Source organism: Phyllobates terribilis, unplaced genomic scaffold, assembly GCF_046119375.1.
Source record: "Phyllobates terribilis strain yellow unplaced genomic scaffold, ASM4611937v1 Scaffold_9__5_contigs__length_417890890, whole genome shotgun sequence".
NCBI lineage: Eukaryota > Metazoa > Chordata > Amphibia > Anura > Dendrobatidae > Phyllobates > Phyllobates terribilis.
Genome location: NW_027362769.1, coordinates 165097293 through 165120892, shown reverse-complemented (window position 1 = coordinate 165120892; position 23600 = coordinate 165097293). Strand labels below are relative to the sequence as shown.

The window sequence follows — 23600 nt, the reverse complement described above, 5'->3', positions numbered from 1 at the left end:
AATACTGCTCCTATGTACAAGAATATAACTACTATAATACTGCTCCTATGTACAAGAATATAACTACTATAATACTGCTCCTATGTACAAGAATATATCTACTATAATACTGCTCCCTATGTACAAGAATATAACTACTATAATACTGCTCCTATGTACAAGAATATAACTACTATAATATTGCCCCCTATGTACAAGAATATAACTGCTATAATACTGCCCCTATGTACAAGAATATAACTACTATAAAACTGCCCCCTATGTACAAGAATATAACTACTATAATACTGCTCCCTATGTACAAGAATATTACTACTATAATACTGCCCCCTATGTGCAAGAATATAACTACTATAATACTGCCCCTATGTACAAGAATATAACTACTATAATACTGCTCCTATGTACAAGAATATAACTACTATAATATTGCCCCCTATGTACAAGAATATAACTGCTATAATACTGCCCCTATGTACAAGAATATAACTACTATAAAACTGCCCCCTATGTACAAGAATATAACTACTATAATACTGCTCCCTATGTACAAGAATATAACTACTATAATACTGCCCCCTATGTGCAAGAATATAACTACTATAATACTGCCCCTATGTACAAGAATATAACTACTATAATACTGCCCCTATGTACAAGAATATAACTAATGTAATACTGTCCCCTATGTACAAGAATATAACAAGTATAATACTGCCTCTATGTACAAGAATATAACTACAATAATACTGTCCCCTATGTACAAGAATATAACTACTATAATACTGCCCCTATCTACAAGAATATAGCTGCTATAATACTGCTCCTATGGACAAGAATATAACTGCTATAATACTGCCCCTATATACAAGAATATAACTAATGTAATACTGCTCCTATGTACAAGAATATAACTACTATAATACTGCCCCTATGTACAAGAATATAACTACTATAATACTGCCCCCTATGTATAAGAATATAACTACTATAATACTGCTCCTATGTACAAGAATATAACTACTATAATACTGCCTCCTATGTACAAGAATATAACTTCTATAATACTGCCCCTATGTACAAGAATATAACTACTATAATACTGCTCCTATCTACAAGAATATAACTACTATAATACTGCCCCTATGTACAAGAATATAACTACTATAATACTGCCCCCTATGTACAAGAATATAACTGCTATAATACTGCCCCTATGAACAACAATATAACTACTATAATACTGCCCCTATGTACAAGAATATAACTACTATAATACTGCCCCTATGTACAAGAATATAACTACTATAATACTGCTCCTATGTACAAGAATATAACTACTATAATACTGCCCCCTATGTATAAGAATATAACTACTATAATACTGCTCCTATGTAGAAGAATATAACTACTATAATACTGCCTCCTATGTACAAGAATATAACTTCTATAATACTGCCCCTATGTACAAGAATATAACTACTATAATACTGCTCCTATCTACAAGAATATAACTACTATAATACTGCCCCTATGTACAAGAATATAACTACTATACTACTGCCCCTATGTACAAGAATATAACTACTATAATACTGCCCCTATGTACAAGAATATAACTACTATAATACTGCTCCCTATGTACAAGAATATAGCTACTATAATACTGCCCCCTATGTACAAGAATATAGCTACTATAATACTGCTCCCTATGTACAAGAATATAGCTACTATAATACTGCTCCCTATGTACAAGAATATAGCTACTATAATACTGCCCCCTATGTACAAGAATATAACTACTATAATACTGCCCCCTATGTACAAGAATATAACTGTTATAATACTGCTCCTATGTACAAGAATATAACTAATGTAATACTGCAGTATATTAATGATAATAATGGACTCAGGCATGTGTAGACTTTTTATATGTGACAGCATTTGCTGCTTATTAGACCCGGACACAGTGGCTGCACCTCTAGTCAGCTATATAGAAACTAAACCTCAGATGAACATGCAATAATATGACGTGCAGATTTCTAGCTGAGTAGTCCCAAAAATATGCCAAGCACTTGTGCCACTTTGAGTGTTGTCTGTCTGTTTCAGTGATCCTTTCCCCCGCAGGACTACATTATGAACAGGTGCTACAATAAACACGGCGGGCACCTGTTCTCCAGTGTAAAGTATTACTGTAGGATGAAGCGGGACTTATTTTGGGGGCTGGTGCAGTTTCTAATTAAACTGCCACTGTTTGTTGGTCGCCTAGGAAGAATGTGGACGGAGAGCTAGAAAAGAGACAAGAATAATAGTAAGTTACCGGGTATTTTCATATAAATGAATGGGACTGAGGTGAAGACATAATGAATCATATCTGGTGGCAAAACATCCCCTCTATAAGGGCGGTATACAGTCAGGATGTGTTATGTGGCATCTGTCTGCATGAATCTGTCCTACCTAGTATAAAAGCAAGATATCTATCTATGTATTATATATCTGTAAACTATCTATCCCATATCTATTTATTATTATCTATCTATCTATCTATCTGGTTCTGCCGGCCGACATACCATATTAACTATTATTAGTTTGGCAATCTGGTAAGGATCTTTCTAGAGAGCCATGAATGAGGTGGTCTATAGTTAGCACTCCACTGTCATTAAATTAGTACTTGGAGAATAAGGGGCCCCTATACCTCTCATACACAGGGCCCCTCAGTGTTGTTCGCCCTTTCATGCAAATCCTTATTTTGTGCATTGATGGAGAAGAACACTAGTGGAATGTATCAAACTAATAACAAAGTTTTGCAATCTCATCTGTTTTGATCCCAGATGCACGGTGACGTTATGCCCCACAGGGGTTGTCACTTTCTCGTCACCCAAAGACGAGGAGGGAATTGATCGGTAGAGTACACTTCCAATAAGGCAGATGTCTAAGGCCAGGTTCACACGGGGTCCTTGCTCACAGCTTTGAGCCCTGCGTGTAGGGGAGACAATGGAAACTGTCTGACATGTCTAGTGAGCTGCACCTAATTTATAATTCATTGTATTTATATCAAGCACTTTACACTTCTGCACCGAGTAACACTCCACCAGTCCTGCACGGCGGCCGCTGTTATATCTCTTGCTTATGATATAAATTATATGCTCCGGGAAGCAGATGTTTATTTCTGCAGAATCAGCCTGATGTCTCCCTTGTTAATATGTGGTTGTTTCTAACGCTACAGTGGTTATGCCATAAAAATGTCTCCATGCCAAAGAAGTTTAAGAGGGTTTTTCCAAGTTACTTATACTTTTCACACAGCTGACAATCGTTCTGCTTTAGCACATTAATATTTAAATTGTGAATGTAAGTTCAACGAACTTTACATTTATCAATAGCAGAAGCAAATATAAGAAACTTTGTAATGTATCTAAGAGAAATCTGCTTCTTGTTCCATTTATGAGCCACTTATTTTTTCCCACCTCGTGAACATTTAAAAACAGAGGTAGATTAACAGCCACGCTGCTCAGTAATGCAGTGTAATGTCTTCCATACTGTTTCTTTCTACTAAGTGCTTTATCTTATCCTGGTGCTGGATTTAAAGCGACCCTGCTCAGTACTGCTCAGGGGCGGAACTACCGCCCGTGCAGCCGGTTCATTGAACGGGGGCCCCGAGGGAGAGGGGGCCCCTCCAGCCTCCAGCAGGGCCGCCATCAGGGCATGACTGCCCTGACTCCAGTATGGGGCCCGGCCGGTAGGGGCCCCCTCGGGGGCCCCCCTCTTGTGCGTCTCTCTCCGGGGCCCCATGCTATGCGCCGGGTCCGGGACATTTCAGCGCTGAGCTGCGCTGTTGCAGCAGCGCCTTGATGATTCCCCTGACTTCCGGTCATGTGACGGTGCCGTCACATGGCCGGAAGTCAGGAGAACCTGCTGTCAGCGATTTGGACGAGCGCCAGGATTCTGCAGGGATCGCATGGGGGTAAGTATAACAAGTTTTATTTTTTTTTAAAATACAATTAACTAGGAGTGGAGAGATGGGAGAAGCACATGTGTGTGTGTGTGTATGTGTGTGTGGGGGGGGAGATGGGAGATGCACATGTGTGTGTGTGTGTGGGGGGGGGAGATGGGAGATGCACATGTGTGTGTGTGTGTGTGGGGGGGGGAGATGGGAGATGCACATGTGTGTGTGTGGGGGGGGGGAGATGGGAGATGCACATGTGTGTGTGTGTGTGGGGGGGGAGATGGGAGATGCACATGTGTGTGTGTGGGGGGGAGATGGGAGATGCACATGTGTGTGTGTGGGGGGGAGATGGGAGATGCACATGTGTGTGTGTGGGGGGGAGATGGGAGATGCACATGTGTGTGTGTGGGGGGGAGATGGGAGATGCACATGTGTGTGGGGGGGGAGATGGGAGATGCACGTGTGTGTGTGGGGGGGGGAGATGGGAGATGCACATGTGTGTGGGGGGGGAGATGGGAGATGCACATGTGTGTGGGGGGGGGAGATGGGAGATGCACATGTGTGTGGGGGGGAGATGGGAGATGCACATGTGTGTGGTGGGGGGGGAGATGGGAGATGCACATGTGTGTGGTGGGGGGGAGATGGGAGATGCACATGTGTGTGGTGGGGGGGAGATGGGAGATGCACATGTGTGTGGTGGGGGGGAGATGGGAGATGCACATGTGTGTGGTGGGGGGGAGATGGGAGATGCACATGTGTGTGGGGGGGGGAGATGGGAGATGCACGTGTGTGGGGGGGGGGAGATGGGAGATGCACATGTGTGTGGGGGGGGGAGATGGGAGATGCACATGTGTGTGGGGGGGGGAGATGCACATGTGTGTGGGGGGGGAGATGCACATGTGTGTGGGGGGGGGGAGATGGGAGATGCACATGTGTGGGGGGAGATGGGAGATGCACATGTGTGGGGGGAGATGGGAGATGCACATGTGTGGGGGGAGATGGGAGATGCACATGTGGTGGAGGGGGATGAGAGAGGGGCACATGTGGGGGAGGGGGATGAGAGAGGGGCACATGTGGGGGAGGGGGATGAGAGAGGGGCACATGTGGGGGAGGGGGATGAGAGAGGGGCACATGTGGGGGGGAGGGGGATGAGAGAGGGGCACATGTGGGGGGGAGGGGGATGAGAGAGGGGCACATGTGGGGGGGAGGGGGATGAGAGAGGGGCACATGTGGGGGGGAGGGGGATGAGAGAGGGGCACATGGAGGGGGGAGGGGGATGAGAGAGGGGCACATGGAGGGGGATGAGAGCTGCACATGGGGGAATTGGGAGTAGGGGGATAATGAGCTGCACATAACGAATGTGGGGTGGGGGAGAGTAAATGATAAATGATGATGGGGTGGGGAGAGCACGGACATGATATAATGAATTGGGGCAGGGGGTGCATGTAAATATTGAATGCGGGGAGCAGGAAGTATAGAGTAGGGGGCGTTGCGGATGCAGGAGTGTGACTGGTAACAAATTGGCGGAAAGAGTAGAGGTTCTAATTAAATTATATATTAAGTGCCTATTTACAGTTAATGGGGGCACAGTGGTGGATTACAATTTATATTTGGAATGGTAGGTTGCCTAATAACTAACCATATATTGATGGTGGATGCACGTCTGTATTCAGCTGCGTAATGTAGAAGTTGGGGAATGTGCTCTAGATAACTGTGTTATTTTATGCAGAGACGAGTGATGGCGGTCTGTGCTGGATGAAGGAGAAAAGCGAAGATGAAGGACTTCACCTAGAGACGTCACCGGTGAGTCAGTCTATTACATGTACACTGTGTATAATGTCACTGGTGATCACTGTATTACCTGTACACTGACACTATATACAGAGCTCCTGTGTATAATGTCACTGGTGATCACTGTATTACCTGTACACTGACACTATATACAGAGCTCCTGTGTATAATTTCACTGGTGATCACTGTATTACCTGTACACTGACACTATATACAGAGCTCCTGTGTATAATGTCACTGGTGATCCCTGTATTACCTGTACACTGACACTATATACAGAGCTCCTGTGTATAATGTCACTGATGATCACTGTATTACCTGTACACTATATACAGAGCTCCTGTGTATAATGTCACTGTATTACCTGTACACTGACACTATATACAGAGCTCCTGTGTATAATTTCACTGGTGATCACTAGATTACCTGGACACTTACGTTATACATACCATGTATAGAGCTCCCGTGTATAATGACACTTATGGTAATATTAGTAATGTGGTGGTAATATTAGTAATGTAGTGGTAATATGTGGTCTGGTCATGGTGTGGCAGTTTTTCTCCCTTCTGTGTGGTATTATTCGGTCACTATGTTGTGGTAATATGTGGTCTGGTCATGGTGTGGCGGTATTCCCTGTATGTGGTATTATTGGTCATTTAAAAAAAAAATGTATATGACACATTCCCTTAAAGAAAACTAAATAAAAATATATCTAAAAAGAGTATTGGATATTTTAAGAAAATTTTAATAGGTTAGAGTAGGGCCCGCCCAGAAGAGTCTACCTTATCGTGGTGGCGGCTTTAAAAATCTTTTGGCCAAAACAAAAGCTGATGGCTATGTATGTGGCGCCGTCACATGGCCGAACGTCAGGAGAACCTGGTGGCAGCGACGTGGACGAGCGCCAGGATTCTGCAGGGATTGCATGGGGGTAAGTATAACAAGTTTTATTTTTTTTAAATACAATTAATTAACTAGGAGTGGGGGGAATCAGAGATGCACATGGGGGGGATGAGAGATGCACATGGGGGGGGATGAGAGATGCACATGGGGGGGGGATGAGAGATGCACATGGGGGGGGATGAGAGATGCACATGGGGGGGGATGAGAGATGCACATGGGGGGGGATGAGAGATGCACATGAGGGGGATGAGAGATGCACATGGGGGGGATGAGAGATGCACATGGGGGGGATGAGAGATGCACATGGGGGGGATGAGAGATGCACGGGGGGTGAGAGCTGCACATGGGTGGGATGAGAGCTGCACATGGGGGGGTGAGAGATGCACATGGGGGGTTATGTTTACATAACTTTGTTGCCTTATGAAGGGCAGGGGGGGCCCCCCAAAATTTCTTGCACAGGGGCCCACTACAGTCTGTGTCCGCCCCTGGTACTGCTGTATAATGTCATCCGTGCAGATTCTTTCTAGTAAGCGTGTTATCAAATCTCAATATTGGATTCACAGCTGCCCTTCTCAGTTTTGCTGTATAATATCATTTATGCTTTTTTTCTAGTAGGTGTTGTAACATACCTGGCGGCGTCCTTGCATAGTGGTCCATCTCTCACTGTGCAAGAGCGCGCACTTGATCTCCAGTCCAGTCTGCTAGCCTGGCTTCCCTCCATGCTGTCTGCTTGCCTCTGTTTCTGCTGCTTAAGGGCGGCGCCCGATCACTTCCTGCTTCTTGTACCTGCTGCGGGCACACCCCTTGTGCGTCCTCAGCCTATTGCTGTCCGTCACCTGGTATTTCACCTAGCCCCTCCCTGGAATCCCTGCCTGAGCATTGTGTTTCATTCAGTGTGCTCTTTCACTCTGAATGTGCCAGGTCCCTTTCTGTGTTTGCTTGCCTGCCTTTCCTGGAGGCTGTATTTCCAGGCCTGTCTGAACTCGCTCCTTGCCTGTTCGTTCCGCCTTCTAGGGGCCACATACCTAGATCCGCTCCTGTATCTTGTCTGTCCTGTCTGAACACGCTCCTAGCCTGTTCCTTCCGCCTTCTAGGGGCTGCATACCTAGACCCGCTCCTGTATCTTGCTACTGTGTCTGTTCTTGTCTGAATACTCTTCTAGCCTGTGTCCTGCTTTTCTCTATGTCCGTACCTTTCCTTTTTCTGCAGAGTCTGAACTCGCACCTAACTCCTGTTCGTTGTCACTGTACTTCAGTTTGTGAGTTTGTGGTCCACTCGCTACTTCACTGCAAGTACCCTGTGGGTATCTGGTTCTGCCTTTCCCTTCCTGTCTGTTCCGTGTGAACAGAGCCCTGTCCACTCGGCTCTGACCCTTTGCTCGCTGCTCCGGCAGTCTCGCTCTGCTCCGACCCTTTGCTCGCTGCTCCGGCAGTCTCGCTCTGCTCCGACCCTTTGCTCGCTGCTCCGGCAGTCTCGCTCTGCTCCGACCCTTTGCTCGCCGCTCCAGGCGGCCTCGTCCTGCTCTACTCTCGCTCGCCGCTCCAGGCGGCCTCGTCCTGCTCTACTCTCGCTCGCCGCTCCAGGCGGCCTCGTCCTGCTCTACTCTCGCTCGCCGCTCCAGGCGGCCTCGTCCTGCTCTACTCTCGCTCGCCGCTCCAGGCGGCCTCGTCCTGCTCTACTCTCGCTCGCCGCTCCAGGCGGCCTCGTCCTGCTCTACTCTCGCTCGCCGCTCCAGGCGGCCTCGTCCTGCTCTACTCTCGCTCGCCGCTCCAGGCGGCCTCGTCCTGCTCTACTCTCGCTCGCCGCTCCAGGCGGCCTCGTCCTGCTCTACTCTCGCTCGCCGCTCCAGGCGGCCTCGTCCTGCTCTACTCTCGCTCGCCGCTCCAGGCGGCCTCGTCCTGCTCTACTCTCGCTCGCCGCTCCAGGCGGCCTCGTCCTGCTCTACTCTCGCTCGCCGCTCCAGGCGGCCTCGTCCTGCTCTACTCTCGCTCGCCGCTCCAGGCGGCCTCGTCCTGCTCTACTCTCGCTCGCCGCTCCAGGCGGCCTCGTCCTGCTCTACTCTCGCTCGCCGCTCCAGGCGGCCTCGTCCTGCTCTACTCTCGCTCGCCGCTCCAGGCGGCCTCGTCCTGCTCTACTCTCGCTCGCCGCTCCAGGCGGCCTCGTCCTGCTCTACTCTCGCTCGCCGCTCCAGGCGGCCTCGTCCTGCTCTACTCTCGCTCGCCGCTCCAGGCGGCCTCGTCCTGCTCTACTCTCGCTCGCCGCTCCAGGCGGCCTCGTCCTGCTCTACTCTCGCTCGCCGCTCCAGGCGGCCTCGTCCTGCTCTACTCTCGCTCGCCGCTCCAGGCGGCCTCGTCCTGCTCTACTCTCGCTCGCCGCTCCAGGCGGCCTCGTCCTGCTCTACTCTCGCTCGCCGCTCCAGGCGGCCTCGTCCTGCTCTACTCTCGCTCGCCGCTCCAGGCGGCCTCGTCCTGCTCTACTCTCGCTCGCCGCTCCAGGCGGCCTCGTCCTGCTCTACTCTCGCTCGCCGCTCCAGGCGGCCTCGTCCTGCTCTACTCTCGCTCGCCGCTCCAGGCGGCCTCGTCCTGCTCTACTCTCGCTCGCCGCTCCAGGCGGCCTCGTCCTGCTCTACTCTCGCTCGCCGCTCCAGGCGGCCTCGTCCTGCTCTACTCTCGCTCGCCGCTCCAGGCGGCCTCGTCCTGCTCTACTCTCGCTCGCCGCTCCAGGCGGCCTCGTCCTGCTCTACTCTCGCTCGCCGCTCCAGGCGGCCTCGTCCTGCTCTACTCTCGCTCGCCGCTCCAGGCGGCCTCGTCCTGCTCTACTCTCGCTCGCCGCTCCAGGCGGCCTCGTCCTGCTCTACTCTCGCTCGCCGCTCCAGGCGGCCTCGTCCTGCTCTACTCTCGCTCGCCGCTCCAGGCGGCCTCGTCCTGCTCTACTCTCGCTCGCCGCTCCAGGCGGCCTCGTCCTGCTCTACTCTCGCTCGCCGCTCCAGGCGGCCTCGTCCTGCTCTACTCTCGCTCGCCGCTCCAGGCGGCCTCGTCCTGCTCTACTCTCGCTCGCCGCTCCAGGCGGCCTCGTCCTGCTCTACTCTCGCTCGCCGCTCCAGGCGGCCTCGTCCTGCTCTACTCTCGCTCGCCGCTCCAGGCGGCCTCGTCCTGCTCTACTCTCGCTCGCCGCTCCAGGCGGCCTCGTCCTGCTCTACTCTCGCTCGCCGCTCCAGGCGGCCTCGTCCTGCTCTACTCTCGCTCGCCGCTCCAGGCGGCCTCGTCCTGCTCTACTCTCGCTCGCCGCTCCAGGCGGCCTCGTCCTGCTCTACTCTCGCTCGCCGCTCCAGGCGGCCTCGTCCTGCTCTACTCTCGCTCACCGCTCCAGGCGGCCTCGTCCTGCTCTACTCTCGCTCACCGCTCCAGGCGGCCTCGTCCTGCTCTACTCTCGCTCACCGCTCCAGGCGGCCTCGTCCTGCTCTACTCTCGCTCACCGCTCCAGGCGGCCTCGTCCTGCTCTACTCTCGCTCACCGCTCCAGGCGGCCTCGTCCTGCTCTACTCTCGCTCACCGCTCCAGGCGGCCTCGTCCTGCTCTACTCTCGCTCACCGCTCCAGGCGGCCTCGTCCTGCTCTACTCTCGCTCACCGCTCCAGGCGGCCTCGTCCTGCTCTACTCTCGCTCACCGCTCCAGGCGGCCTCGTCCTGCTCTACTCTCGCTCACCGCTCCAGGCGGCCTCGTCCTGCTCTACTCTCGCTCACCGCTCCAGGCGGCCTCGTCCTGCTCTACTCTCGCTCACCGCTCCAGGCGGCCTCGTCCTGCTCTACTCTCGCTCACCGCTCCAGGCGGCCTCGTCCTGCTCTACTCTCGCTCACCGCTCCAGGCGGCCTCGTCCTGCTCTACTCTCGCTCACCGCTCCAGGCGGCCTCGTCCTGCTCTACTCTCGCTCACCGCTCCAGGCGGCCTCGTCCTGCTCTACTCTCGCTCACCGCTCCAGGCGGCCTCGTCCTGCTCTACTCTCGCTCACCGCTCCAGGCGGCCTCGTCCTGCTCTACTCTCGCTCACCGCTCCAGGCGGCCTCGTCCTGCTCTACTCTCGCTCACCGCTCCAGGCGGCCTCGTCCTGCTCTACTCTCGCTCACCGCTCCAGGCGGCCTCGTCCTGCTCTACTCTCGCTCACCGCTCCAGGCGGCCTCGTCCTGCTCTACTCTCGCTCACCGCTCCAGGCGGCCTCGTCCTGCTCTACTCTCGCTCACCGCTCCAGGCGGCCTCGTCCTGCTCTACTCTCGCTCACCGCTCCAGGCGGCCTCGTCCTGCTCTACTCTCGCTCACCGCTCCAGGCGGCCTCGTCCTGCTCTACTCTCGCTCACCGCTCCAGGCGGCCTCGTCCTGCTCTACTCTCGCTCACCGCTCCAGGCGGCCTCGTCCTGCTCTACTCTCGCTCACCGCTCCAGGCGGCCTCGTCCTGCTCTACTCTCGCTCACCGCTCCAGGCGGCCTCGTCCTGCTCTACTCTCGCTCACCGCTCCAGGCGGCCTCGTCCTGCTCTACTCTCGCTCACCGCTCCAGGCGGCCTCGTCCTGCTCTACTCTCGCTCACCGCTCCAGGCGGCCTCGTCCTGCTCTACTCTCGCTCACCGCTCCAGGCGGCCTCGTCCTGCTCTACTCTCGCTCACCGCTCCAGGCGGCCTCGTCCTGCTCTACTCTCGCTCACCGCTCCAGGCGGCCTCGTCCTGCTCTACTCTCGCTCACCGCTCCAGGCGGCCTCGTCCTGCTCTACTCTCGCTCACCGCTCCAGGCGGCCTCGTCCTGCTCTACTCTCGCTCACCGCTCCAGGCGGCCTCGTCCTGCTCTACTCTCGCTCACCGCTCCAGGCGGACTCGTCCTGCTCTTCTCTCGCTCACCGCTCTAGGCGGTCTCGTCTTGCCCTGCTCTCGCTTACCACTCTGGGCGGCCTCACTCTGCTGTGTTTGTCCGCCACATCTGTGGTTCTGTTCCTGAGTCCCAGTGTGTACTGGGTCCTATCCCGCCTGTGTTCCAACTTGCTAGTGCCTCCCTGTCTGCACTCCAGCCGTGCTTGCCTGTACCCCCCTGCCTGCATACCCGCCTGCCTGCATACCAGTCATGCATGTCTATACCCACCAGTCTGTGTGCCAGCCTAACCTGTCTGTTCCTGTATTCCCCTGTGTGGGTCAACAGCCGTGTCCGGGGTCTGTCCTGGAGTAGCACCTGGTCCCTCCGCTCGGTTCCTCCTTGGTGCACTGGCGTCGTATGCCGTCGTGCGACCCTGGTCGGATCGGGTGAATACCTAGCTACGCCCCTCCAGGCATTCACTCTCCGGCACGGTCCAGTGGAATCACACGCACACGCCGCTCAGCCCGGGCGTGTGCATTACAGGTGTATTATCGAATCTCAATACTGGATTCGCAGCTACACTGCTCAGTACTGCTGTATAATGTCATCTATGCAGTTTCTTTCTAGTAAGTGTGTTATCGAATCTCAATACTGGATTCACAGCTACACAGCTCAGTTCTGTTGTATGAGGTCTTCCTTGCTGCTGCTTATGAACATGTTCTACATAAAGATAGGAGAGCAGTACTCCCTCATGTCTGTGTGTGTTGTGTATGGGAGACATGATAGCGGCTAGGTTACACCCACTAGCTCAGAGACAATCAGTTGATTGCCACAGTGACATCAACTATTCTGAAATTTAATCCCTTCCACTGATATTCTGCCTGTGATGATAATGAGATGACTGTGACTTCTATAGAACAGGATATATCAACCTATTATGAGGCTTATTGGCCTGAGTAAAAAAGCCACATGGACACAGGCAGCAATAAACTGGCTCTGACATTGACTTGTATAGGAAAGTTTTCTGAGTGTGATCTGCTCTGGGTAAAGCCCATTGTGCTAAGAGAGGTTGGAGGTGAGCTGTGACATCACTACTGTGATTGTGTGTGATCTACTGTGTATAGAAAAGTGTTATCTTTCATTGAAAAGGAGGGGGGAGGAGGTGATCTGTGACATCACCTAATGTAATTGGTGGATCCTGTGTTATCTACTGTATATAGAGGTGCTATATACCATTGTGCAAGAGGAGGAGGAGGTGAACTGTGACATCACCTAATGTAATTGGTGGATCCTGTGTTATCAGTTGTACATAGAGGTGTTATCAGTCATTGTACAGGAGGATGAGGTGAGCTGTGACATCACCTATTGTGAATATTGGATCCTGTGTTATGTACTGTATATAGCAGTGTTATCAGTCATTGTACAGGAGCGGGAGGAGGTGAGCTGTGATATCACCTATTGTGAATGGTGGATCCTGTGTTATCTACTGTATATAGAGGTGTTATACACCATAGTGCAAGAGGAGGAGGAGGTGAGCTGTCACATCACCTATTATTAATGGTGGATTCTGTGTTATCTACTGTATATAGAGGTGTTATCAGTTATGGTACAGGAGGAGGAGGTGAACTGTGATATCACCTATTATGAATGGAGGATTCTGGGTTATATACTGTATAGAGGTGTTATCAGTTATTGTACAGGAGAGGGAGGAGGTGAGCTGTGATATCTCCTATTATGAATGGTGGATCCTGTGTTATCTACTGTATATAGAGGTGTTATCAGTCATTGTACAGGAGGAGGAGGTGGGTGAGCTGTGACATCACCTATTGTGAAGGGTGGATCCTGTGTTAGCTACTGTGCATAGACGTGCTATTAGTCATTAAACAGGAGGAAGCAGGGGTGAGCTGAGCCCACTCCACGCAGGGTAGGTGGCGGCTGTGTTTTATAGCTGGCACCTGCCTCTAACAGCAGAATGGAGAATGGTGGATACTGTGTTATCTTCTATATAGAAAGTTGTTACTCTTCATTGTAATCCTGTCTGTGATGGTAATGAGACTGCTGAAAAGTCACCTGTACTGAGCAAAATTTTAGGACCAGAGGCCATTGTAAAAATTGAGAATTTGTTTGTAATGTATGTAGTGATGTGGAAAATTGAAAAAATAATTAAATAAAAACATTTAGCACAATAACCTGACATAAACATTCCCTTTCGGTGGATCATGTGGGTGGATTCCAGACTGTGGCCATTTTTTTAGTCTACCCTGGTAGAGCCGCTGCGGTCTACAATTAACACCGGATTGTCCCATCTTCTTTGTAGCATAAATGGATGTCAAGTGTGTAGCGCCGGTTTGGCCCTCCGCCTGCACGGCTTCCCCAATCCCGGCTTCACTAAAGAGGTTACGCTTTTGTAATTTATTTTTTATCTAATAAAAGCAGAGATGTGACCCGCTATATTGTATTATTCAGCAGCCACATCATCTGTAATCTGTAAGGCTGGAAGATTTCTGTCTGTTTTGACAGATCTGGAGACTACATGATGGATAGAGAAAATCACCGTAAGGGTGTTAAGGACTGGAAATTGCTCCGGTCTAATGGGGATACGTATTGTGCGAGATTACAAGAAACAAAACGGCGGCCAAAATAAGACACGGGTGACAGATCAGCATTAGGGTCCACGAGAATCATTGTATCTTCCTCCGATAAAATACTCAAAAGCTGCTGATTCCATACAGGAAAAACTCGGATCTGACGCGGTTATTATACACTGCCAGTGATGTCATCCCATTGACGGACTGTCGAGGAAGCCAGTCTTGGATGCTCTATGATCCGATAGTGAAGTATTTGGGTATCTTATCAGTCTACAGTGACAAATGAAGTGGGAAAATGAAGGTAACTCATTCACTAAACTGCCCTAGCCCACCAGGGATATTACTGATATCCTTGGTGGGCTAGGGTAGTATAGGGGTTGTTACCATCAACCTCTTCACTGCCCTAGCCCACCAGGTATATTACCATTAGCTCCTATACTGCCCTACCCCACCAGGGATATTACTGATAACCCTTATACTGCCCTAGCCCACCAAGGATGTTACAATCACTGGTTTAGCCCACCAGGTATATTACTATTAACCCATATACTGCCCTATCTCAACAGGGATGTTACCATTAACCTCTTCAGTGCCTTAGTCAACCAGGTATATTACTATTAACCCCTATACTGCCCTAACCCACTAGGTATATTACTATTAAGGTCATGGCCCCACTATCAGTATTCAGTCAGTATTTTTTCTCAGGAGTGGGAGACAAAACCAGGAGTGGGTGATAAATGCAGAATTGGTGACTTGTTTCTATTATACCTTTTCCCTGATTGTTCCTCACCTGGTTTTGGCTTCCACTCCTGAGAAAAAATATTGATCGAATACTGACCAAATACTGATAGTGGGGCCGTGGCCTATACCCCTCGTACTTCCCTAGCCCACTAGGTATATTACTATTTACCCATATACTGCCTTAGCCCACTAGGTATATTACTATTAACTAGTGTTGAGCGAGCATGCTTGACACTGCTCGGTACTCGCCCGAGCATCTCACTACTCGGGATGTTCGGCGAGCACCGAGCATTTCCGGGTTACTCGGGCGGGAGCTCGGGTCTCCGCCCTGCATGTTTGGCGCTCTTTACAGAGCCAATGAACATGCAGGGATTGCCAGCCAGTCACTGTAATGCCGCAGCAATGTTGTTTGTGGGCATTACAGTGATTGGCTGGCCGCACAGCGTCACCTCAAGTATTTAAAACCGGGCGCCGCCATCTTGGACACAGTCGTTCCAGATCAGACAGTGTAGGGAGAGTGCTGCTGAGCTAGGGAGAGATTTATACTGCGAAATAGGTAGTGTAGGGTCTCTAAAACCTGCAAAATCAAACAAACAGTCCTTCTGAGGACTAATATCCATTCCAGATATCAGGCGGGCAGGCAGGCTGTATAGGAGACGCAGTGGTTATACCAGCAAATGCTGCATTACAGTCCTGTGTGCTGCTGCTGCCCAAATTGCTGGACTTAGCCCCAGGTCTCAGGGGCCAGGAAAAATCCTTTTTTTTTTCATCTAAATGCTCTTTTTTTTTTTCCCTCAGTCAGACTGTACAAATACCCGTCTTATTAACCTTTTGGTATTTCCCCCCCCCCCAAAAAAAAAGAAACTTGAGTGTCTCGCTGACTGTTCAGACACAAATATATATGTTTAAAAGAGTCTGGTTTCGGCCAGATAACTAGAACTGTGGTTTTGCAGTTCCACGGTTCAAATATCCGTATTATCCACTTTTTTGCCTTTTTTTACATAAAAAAAAAACAGTTTGAGTGTCTCGCTGACTGACGTTCTGGTGATGGTGCGTGCAGAGGACGGGGCCGTGGCCAAGGTGAAAATGTGCCACAACCAACAGCCACATCTTCTCGCTTCCAGTTCTTGACCGAATTACTAGGGAAGCATACAACAACAACACTATTGCCAACTGATCAGTGTGAACAGGTTATTAATTGGATAGCAGATAATACTTCCAGTCACCTGGGCACCACCACCTCCGGTCTGTCTTTCACACGGTCAAGTCTTAGTAGCCGTGAGTCTCGACCGCATACTCCTCCTCACCCTGATGCTCCTTCCTCCCACCATGCCGAGTGTCGTCAGACCGCAACTGATCCCACAGTTGGACACTCTGAAGAACTGTTCACTGGTCCATTTCCATATTTGGGCCCCTCGCCTGATACGCTTGAAGTGGTGGAAGAGGAGATCCCATGTAGCGATGGGCAAATATTTGAACAGCCACGGCCACAGGAAGGCGACGCTGGCAATTTGTCACAAGAGGTGGACGATGATGAGACACAATTGCCATGAAGTGAGGAGGAGGACTGTGGTGCGGAAGTGGAAGAGGAGGTGGTGGATGATCTAGTAACTGACCCAATGTGGCAGCAGGACACGCAGAGTGAGGCCAGCAGCACACAGGGGGAGGGAGGCAGAGTACCCCAACAGGCATGAAGAAGCAGTGTGGTGGCCGCAGACAGAAGGCGGGCAACCGTTCCCCGTAACACCAACATGAGGGACGTTGCCAGTACAACTGGTAGGTCTTCCAGAGTCTGAAATTATTTTAAAGACTCTGCTGATAACCCCAAAAAGGCCATTTGTACCACCTGCCAGGCCAGCATCTGCAGGGGTGACAAAACTACCAGCCTGACCACCACCAGCATGATCAGGCACATGTCAGCAAAGCACCCGACTTTGTGGGGCGAATCCCAGGGTCCACGACCAGTGTCAGCGGGTGTCACCACTGCTTCTTCCACTGTTGTGCGTGCAATAGAACCCCCTGTTGTGCGTGCAAGGCAATCCCCTGTCCATACTGCATGCAAAGATGCCCCCTCCTCTCAGTCTTCACTTGTTATGGCAGTTTCTCAAGAAACAGCATCAACGTCCATGTCCCACCGCAGCGTTCAATTGTCCATATCCCAGACCTTTGAACGAAAGCACAAATTCGCAGCCAACGCCCCACAGGCCACAGTCCTAAATTCGCACATTTCACGACTGCTTGCGTTGGAAATGCTGCCTTTTAGGCTGGTGGAGACGGAATCCTTCCGCAATCTTATGGCGGTGGCCGTCCCTCGATACTTGGTCCCCAGCCGACGCTATTTTGCCCGGTGTGCCATCCCCGCACTACACAAGCACGTGTCCCAAAAGATCTGCAGTGCTCTCAACAACGCAGTTACTGGGAGAGTCCACCTGACAATGGACACGTGGACAAGTGCTTGTGGCCAGGGACGGTACATCTCCCTGACGGCACACTGGGTAAACATAGTGGAAGCCGGGACCCAGTCGGACCTTGGGACCGAACACATCCTCCCCACACCGAGGATTGCGGGCCCTATGTCAGTCAGAGTTGCCCCCACAGTGTACAGCTCCTGCGCATCATCCTCCTCCTCCTCCTCATGTTCAGCCTCCATCTCAGATATCACCACATCAGTTACAAGCTAGAAGCACTGCAGTACTGCCTCCGCCAAGCGGCAACAGGCTGTGCTGAAACTCCTAAGCTTAGGTGAGAAACCTCACACTGCTTGCGAGTTGTGGACAGCTGTGAAAGAGCAGGCAGATCTGTGGCTGAGACCGCTGAACCTACATCCAGGCATGGTCGTGTGTGACAATGGCCGTAACCTGGTGGCGGCTCTGAGGCGAGGCGAGATCACACACGTACCATGCCTGGCTCATGTGCTTAACCTCGTGGTTCAGCGGTTTCATGTCAATGTAGCAGAGCTGAAGCCGTCCTGGGAACCATGGAAAGGTAAGGATGAGGTTGGTTGATTATTTTACTTTTATTGCAGAAGACATTGGCTTCAGCTGGAATGGGCGTGATGGTAAGTATGGTTTAATTTAGAACATTAAAGAATTGTGTCTTTATTTCAATTAAAGGACTTTATTCTGGGTGTTTGTGTTTTTTTTTTAACTTTCACTATGGGGTTAGTAATGGGGGTGTCTTATAGACGCCTCTCCATTACTAACCCGGGCTTGATGTCAGCTGGCATTATAAGCTGACATCAACCCCAACCCTATTACCCCACTGCCACCACTACAGGGCAGTGGGAAGAGCGAGGCTAAGTGCCAGAATTGGCGCATCCTGTGCATGCGCCATTTCTGGGGCAGCTGACAGCTGGTGTTTCTAGCCTGGGAGGGGGCCAATATTCATGGCACCCTTCCTGGGCTATTAATATCAGCCCCCAGCTGTCTGCCTAGCCTTTGCTAGCTATTAAAATAGGGGGGACCCCACGTCATTTTTTTTTTGGGTCCCCCATTTTAATAGCTAGCAAAGGCTAGGTATTCAGCTGGGGGCTGATATTAGTAACCTGGGAAGCTCCGTGGGTATTACCCCCTTCCCAGGCTTCAAACATCTGCCCCAGCCGTCTGCTTAACCTCCGCTAGAGACTAAAATTACGGGGAACCCCACGCCAATTTTTTTTTTAATAAATCCTTTATTTTAACACTAAATGACAAGTACAGTAACCAACACTGTCACTGTACTTATTATATATGTGACTGACATGTTTCTATCAGTGTTGAGCGAGCATGCTCAACACTGCTCGGTACTCGGGCAGGAGCTCGGGTCTCTGCCCTGCATGTTTGGCGCTCTTTACAGAGCCAATGAACATGCAGGGATTGCCAGCCAGTCACTGTAATGCCGCAGCCATGTTGGTTGTGGGCATTACAGTGAATGGCTGGCCACACAGCGTCACCTCGGTGAATGCATTTGTCACAGTTGAAAGCAATACAAAAGTGCAAAAACGCATAAAAAATGCTACTTGTGAACATAGCCCAAGGGGTGGAGAAGTATTTTTGTCTTTGGTTATTTAGGCTATGTGCCCACGATGCAGAAATGCTCCGGATTTTTTCCTGAGCGTTTCTGCATCTCCCCTGGCAGAAAAAAACGAATGCGGATTGTACATGCGGATTGTACATGCGTTTTTCCTGCCAGGGACAAGCGGATGTGAAGCGTTCTTCACTTGCATTTCCGCATGCAGGTGTCAAGCGCTTTCCAAGCGATTTTAGCATCACTTGGAAAGTGCTTGTCAACTTGGTCACACTATATAAATCCCTGCAACCGGCATGGATTTATATACAGTGGCCGAAAGAATGGTTAAAAAAAAAAAAAAAAAAATCTATACTTACCTTCCGATGGCCCCTGCAGTCTTGCTTCGCTGCGTCCTGGCTGCGGGCAGATCGCGGTACACTGAAGGACCTGCCAACGTCAGCCTCGCGTGACCCGTCACATGACTATGACGTCAGCGCAGGTCCTCCAGTCCATCGCGATCTGCCGGCATGGGAGGACGAGCGCACAGGGGGCCATCAGAAGGTAAGTATAACATTTTTTTTTTATTTTATTCTTTTTTTCACAGGTTCTATGGTATCTGGGTCTGGAGGAGAGTCTCCTCTTCTCTAGACCTGGGTACCATCCGCACATTGGAACGCATGGAATGCGCATCTACACATACAGTGATGCGGAATCCATACGTTCCAATGTAAGTCAATGGCGGCGAAAACGCAGCGCTTCCGCAAAATAATTGGTAGTGCTGTGTTTTTTTCCCGCAATGATAATCCGCAGCGGAAATTTCCGCAGCATGTGCACAGCACATGCAGATTATCATTGGGGAACATGGCAGGCCTTCTACCATACGTTTTTTAAGCCTTTCTGCAGCGTTTTTGCCGCTGCGGAAACGCTTAAAAAACGCATCGTGGGCACACAGCCTTATTTTACCTTATACACAAGTCTTTACCCTGGAAAGGATGTTCCTTAACATATTTCACAGGAAAACAGTTTCACTTTCGTTTTCAAACGTTTTATTCTGAGCCTGTAATAGTGGCTTAATACCTCTGACCACGTTGTTGACAGCAGTGACCTGGGGTTCAGAAATGCTTCCTGGGGCGATCTCCATGCTGTCCCCATGTCATTTGAGCACTGTCACTATCGTTTTGGGAACTTTTTAGGCTTTCTACAGACTGCCGGGGGTGCCGCCGCAAAAATGTTCGGGTCTCCCATAGACTAACATTGGGCTCGTTGCTCGGGTCGAGCACTCGAGTATCACAGTGAGCTCGGCCCAAGCTTCGAGCACCCGAGCATTTTAGTGCTAACTCAACACTACTATTAACCCATATATCGCCCTGGCCTATCAAGGATGTTACCATCACTGCCCTAGCCCACCAGGTATATTACTATTAACCCATATAATGCCCTAGCGCACCAAGGATGGTGTCATCACTGCCCTAGTCCACCAGGTATATTACCATTAGCCCCTATACTGCCCTAGCCCACTAGGGATATTACCAGCAATTATTTTACTTCCCTAGGACATTAATAATTTTACCATTACTTTCTTTCCTGTCCCTGAATCATCAGGGTAGTTGCCATTAGACCCATTGTACCATAACCCACATGAAATGATAAAATTACTCCTTCACTGCCCTAAGACAGTCAAGGTTGTCACCAGTAAAAGCTGTCTTAGACCACCATACATGTCACCATTAACCCTTTCACTGCACAAGACCACCAGGGATATTATCATTAATCTCTTCACTGCCCTAGCCAACCAAGCAGATTACCACTATCTTCTTTATTGAACTGGAGCACAAGTGATGGTACCATTACCTCCTTCACTGCCCTAGGACCCTCCAGGGATTTTACCATAAACTTCTTCCCTGCTCCAGGATCTCCTAGGTAGTTACTATTAACCAATTAACTCCCTGGACAATGAAGAGATGTTACCACTAACCCTTCACTACCCTAGACCACCAGGGATGTTACAATTAACTCTTCACTCCCCTAGAAAACCAGAGATGTCACCACCAGGAATGGTACCGTTAATTTCCTCCTAGACCACCAGGGATATTACTATTATCTTTTCACATTCCATGTCCACCAGGAAAGTTATTAACCCTTCACTGCCCTAGACCATCAGTGATGTTAATATTAACCCTTGACGGTTCTATACAATCAAGTATGTTGAGCACATCACTGTCTTAGACTACCAGGGATGTCAGCCATATTTGGTTACAAATAACGTTAAAAATATATTTACATTACATAAATCTAAGAAGGTCTAAGTTATGGGTAGAGAGGAAAGGCGCTGTGCAGGGAGGGGGTACACACTAGAATGTCTAGGATCCCTCTAAAAACAAGGGACGTCCTCTCGTGCCCTCAGTGGGGTTCAAGAGGTCTTGGCAAGAGCAATTTGTCACTGACCACACACAAAAAGTTAACAGTCGTGGACAGGTGGTGGAGGACAAATTCCAGTAACATACAAAGAGCTGACGAAGGATTTAGACTGACACCCACCTCCCTTAGATGTCACTCTGGGGTTACACTTGCCTTTAGAGCCTTTTGCAAAAAGTCAGCTTGCATGCAGCGCTATGTAAGTCAGTGGGGTTATTCAGGGACTGGTGAGGTCCATAGTCTGTAATATCTGCACTGCATCATGGCTTCCTTTCAGATGCCCCATAAATGCCTTAGATTCCTGCATTCATGTCCCAGATGCCCATATACCCCTACATGATCATGTCACCTCTTTATCTAGGAGGTTGTGGACATCTCTATAGGAAGTGTCGACACTGAGCACCACATGTCAGATGGATCAAAGGGCAACAAATGGATCAGCAGGCAGGTCTGGAGAGCTCAGCTGGGGCAGCTTGTCTTAATTTTCTTCAAACTAGTATATTTAATAGAATTCAAATAAAACATAAAAAGTTACACCAAAAATGTTTACAAAATGGACCAGACTTTAACTGGATAATGTTATTGACAAAATGTATATGCAAAGAAGTAGAAGCTCTAGAGGCAACAGCACAACCACCATGTAAAAAAAAAGGACTGCAGAATAGCTCCTATTCTTTTTAATAGGAGATGATCTGCAGTACCCGGCAGTGACTGCTACACATTAAATAGAGTTGTGCTTTGCAGCTACATTCAATGTACTTACATGGGGCGGGCACCAGAGCAAATAATAGCTCATTGGGGGGAATACAGGGTGTCAGAGTCCAATCGATCTGATATAGATGACATAGGTGATCAATATGTGTTGCCCAGACAACCCCTGTAAGGGTCTGTTCATATTTGTGTTGCGACTTCTGATTATAACAAATGTAAATGAGTATGCGGGTACAATGCAAAAGAGGTCATATGAAAAAATATATAAATATATATTTATATAAGATTTATGAAGACCAGAAGACCCAGGTAAGGCAGAAAAGACCCAAAAAGATACCTTGCTCTCCTGGTTCTCCCCACACTTACATAAGTATCTTTTGCATTGTGACCTGATGTTCATGTACAGCCAATATTTCAATATTACATTGAGGTGCAATGTATCCCAATGTATCAATTTAAATATTGGTTGTACATGAGCATCAGGGCACAATGCAAAAGATACTTATGTAACCAGCTGAATTGTTTCTTTTTTGCATGTATATTTATTCACTCTTTCAATTGTTTTGCATATTTGTGTTGGTTTTCTCTTTGCTAGCACTTTATAGTAGTGCTGGACCAGAAACGTTTGTTTCATCTCATAATTTGCAAAACTCTACATAAGAGACGCCATTGACTCTCACCTTTTATCTTTGGGGAGTGTGGATACTGGACGCCATTACTTATTTACACTAATGGTGTAGTATCTAAATTTTTTGATGTCTTTAATCCTTGTGTTTGTCTTAGTATTTGAAATAATTTTAAAGGGAACTTATCAGAAACTTCAACCTCCCCCCTCACTTACACACAACAAACCATTAATTTGATTGTGTAGCCAGTTGATCCCCTTATGACCCCCAAAGCACTGGTCCAACAGCAAGAAATCCTGTTTTGAAGTTGTGTCTGCAAGTGCATTGGGACGTGACGATGCACTTACAGCTTCTCAGCCTCACGCTGTATTTCCTATATGACAGCACCCTCTCCTGGCTGATTAACTGGTCAGTGGCTGTCTATTAGAGCAAATTACCTGTCAATCTGACAGGGGAGGGTACAGCTATTTTGGGAAAGGCGTGGAGACTAAGAAGCTGTAAGTGCATCATCATGCCCCAATGCACTTCTAGTCACAACTTCAAAATGCGATTTGTCGCTACTGGAGCAGCACTTTGGGGGGTCATAAACGGATCGACTGGCTTTTCTTTTAAAGTACTACACAATGAAATAATGTTTGTTTCGGGGGGGGGGGGGATTCTGACAGATTCCCTTTAAATAAAGATGATATATTATATTATGTGTATACCTGTTTTTTTGGTGCTGCATTTGTCGTGTGAAGGAAACCACTGACCACTGGTGAGACCCAGCGACTTAGAATAAGGGTCTTATTCTAAGACTCTTATTCCTTGAGGTTCCTTCAAGGTTTCTCTTGCTTTCATGGGAAGAATAGTGCTGCATAATGTGTTTTCCGTCACATCAGACAGAATTTCCTTTGCATCCTCCTGTTCTCTGGTCCAAATGCAAGAGGAAACCATAAAAATGGAGCACACAGCTCTAAATAATACCAGTATTATCTGAAAATTGCATGCAAGAGGTAAGTATAGAGGGACGTCTGAGAGGTACAGCTTCGGCCAACCAAAGTGATGTCAGTCACATTGAGCCTGGT

The 23600-nt window shown here is 49.2% G+C and overlaps 1 protein-coding gene across 1 annotated transcript in view; it reads left to right on the top strand.

Annotated features, from left to right (window-relative positions):
* The first annotated feature begins 3917 nt into the window (after positions 1 to 3917).
* Positions 3918 to 23600, top strand: part of R3HDM1 (R3H domain containing 1) — a 183303-nt gene continuing 163620 nt past the window's right edge. Inside the window, exons 1-2 of the mRNA XM_073647268.1 lie at positions 3918 to 3961; positions 5673 to 5746. The gene's annotated coding sequence lies outside the window, so the exon portion shown is untranslated. The remainder of the gene's footprint in view (positions 3962 to 5672; positions 5747 to 23600) is intronic.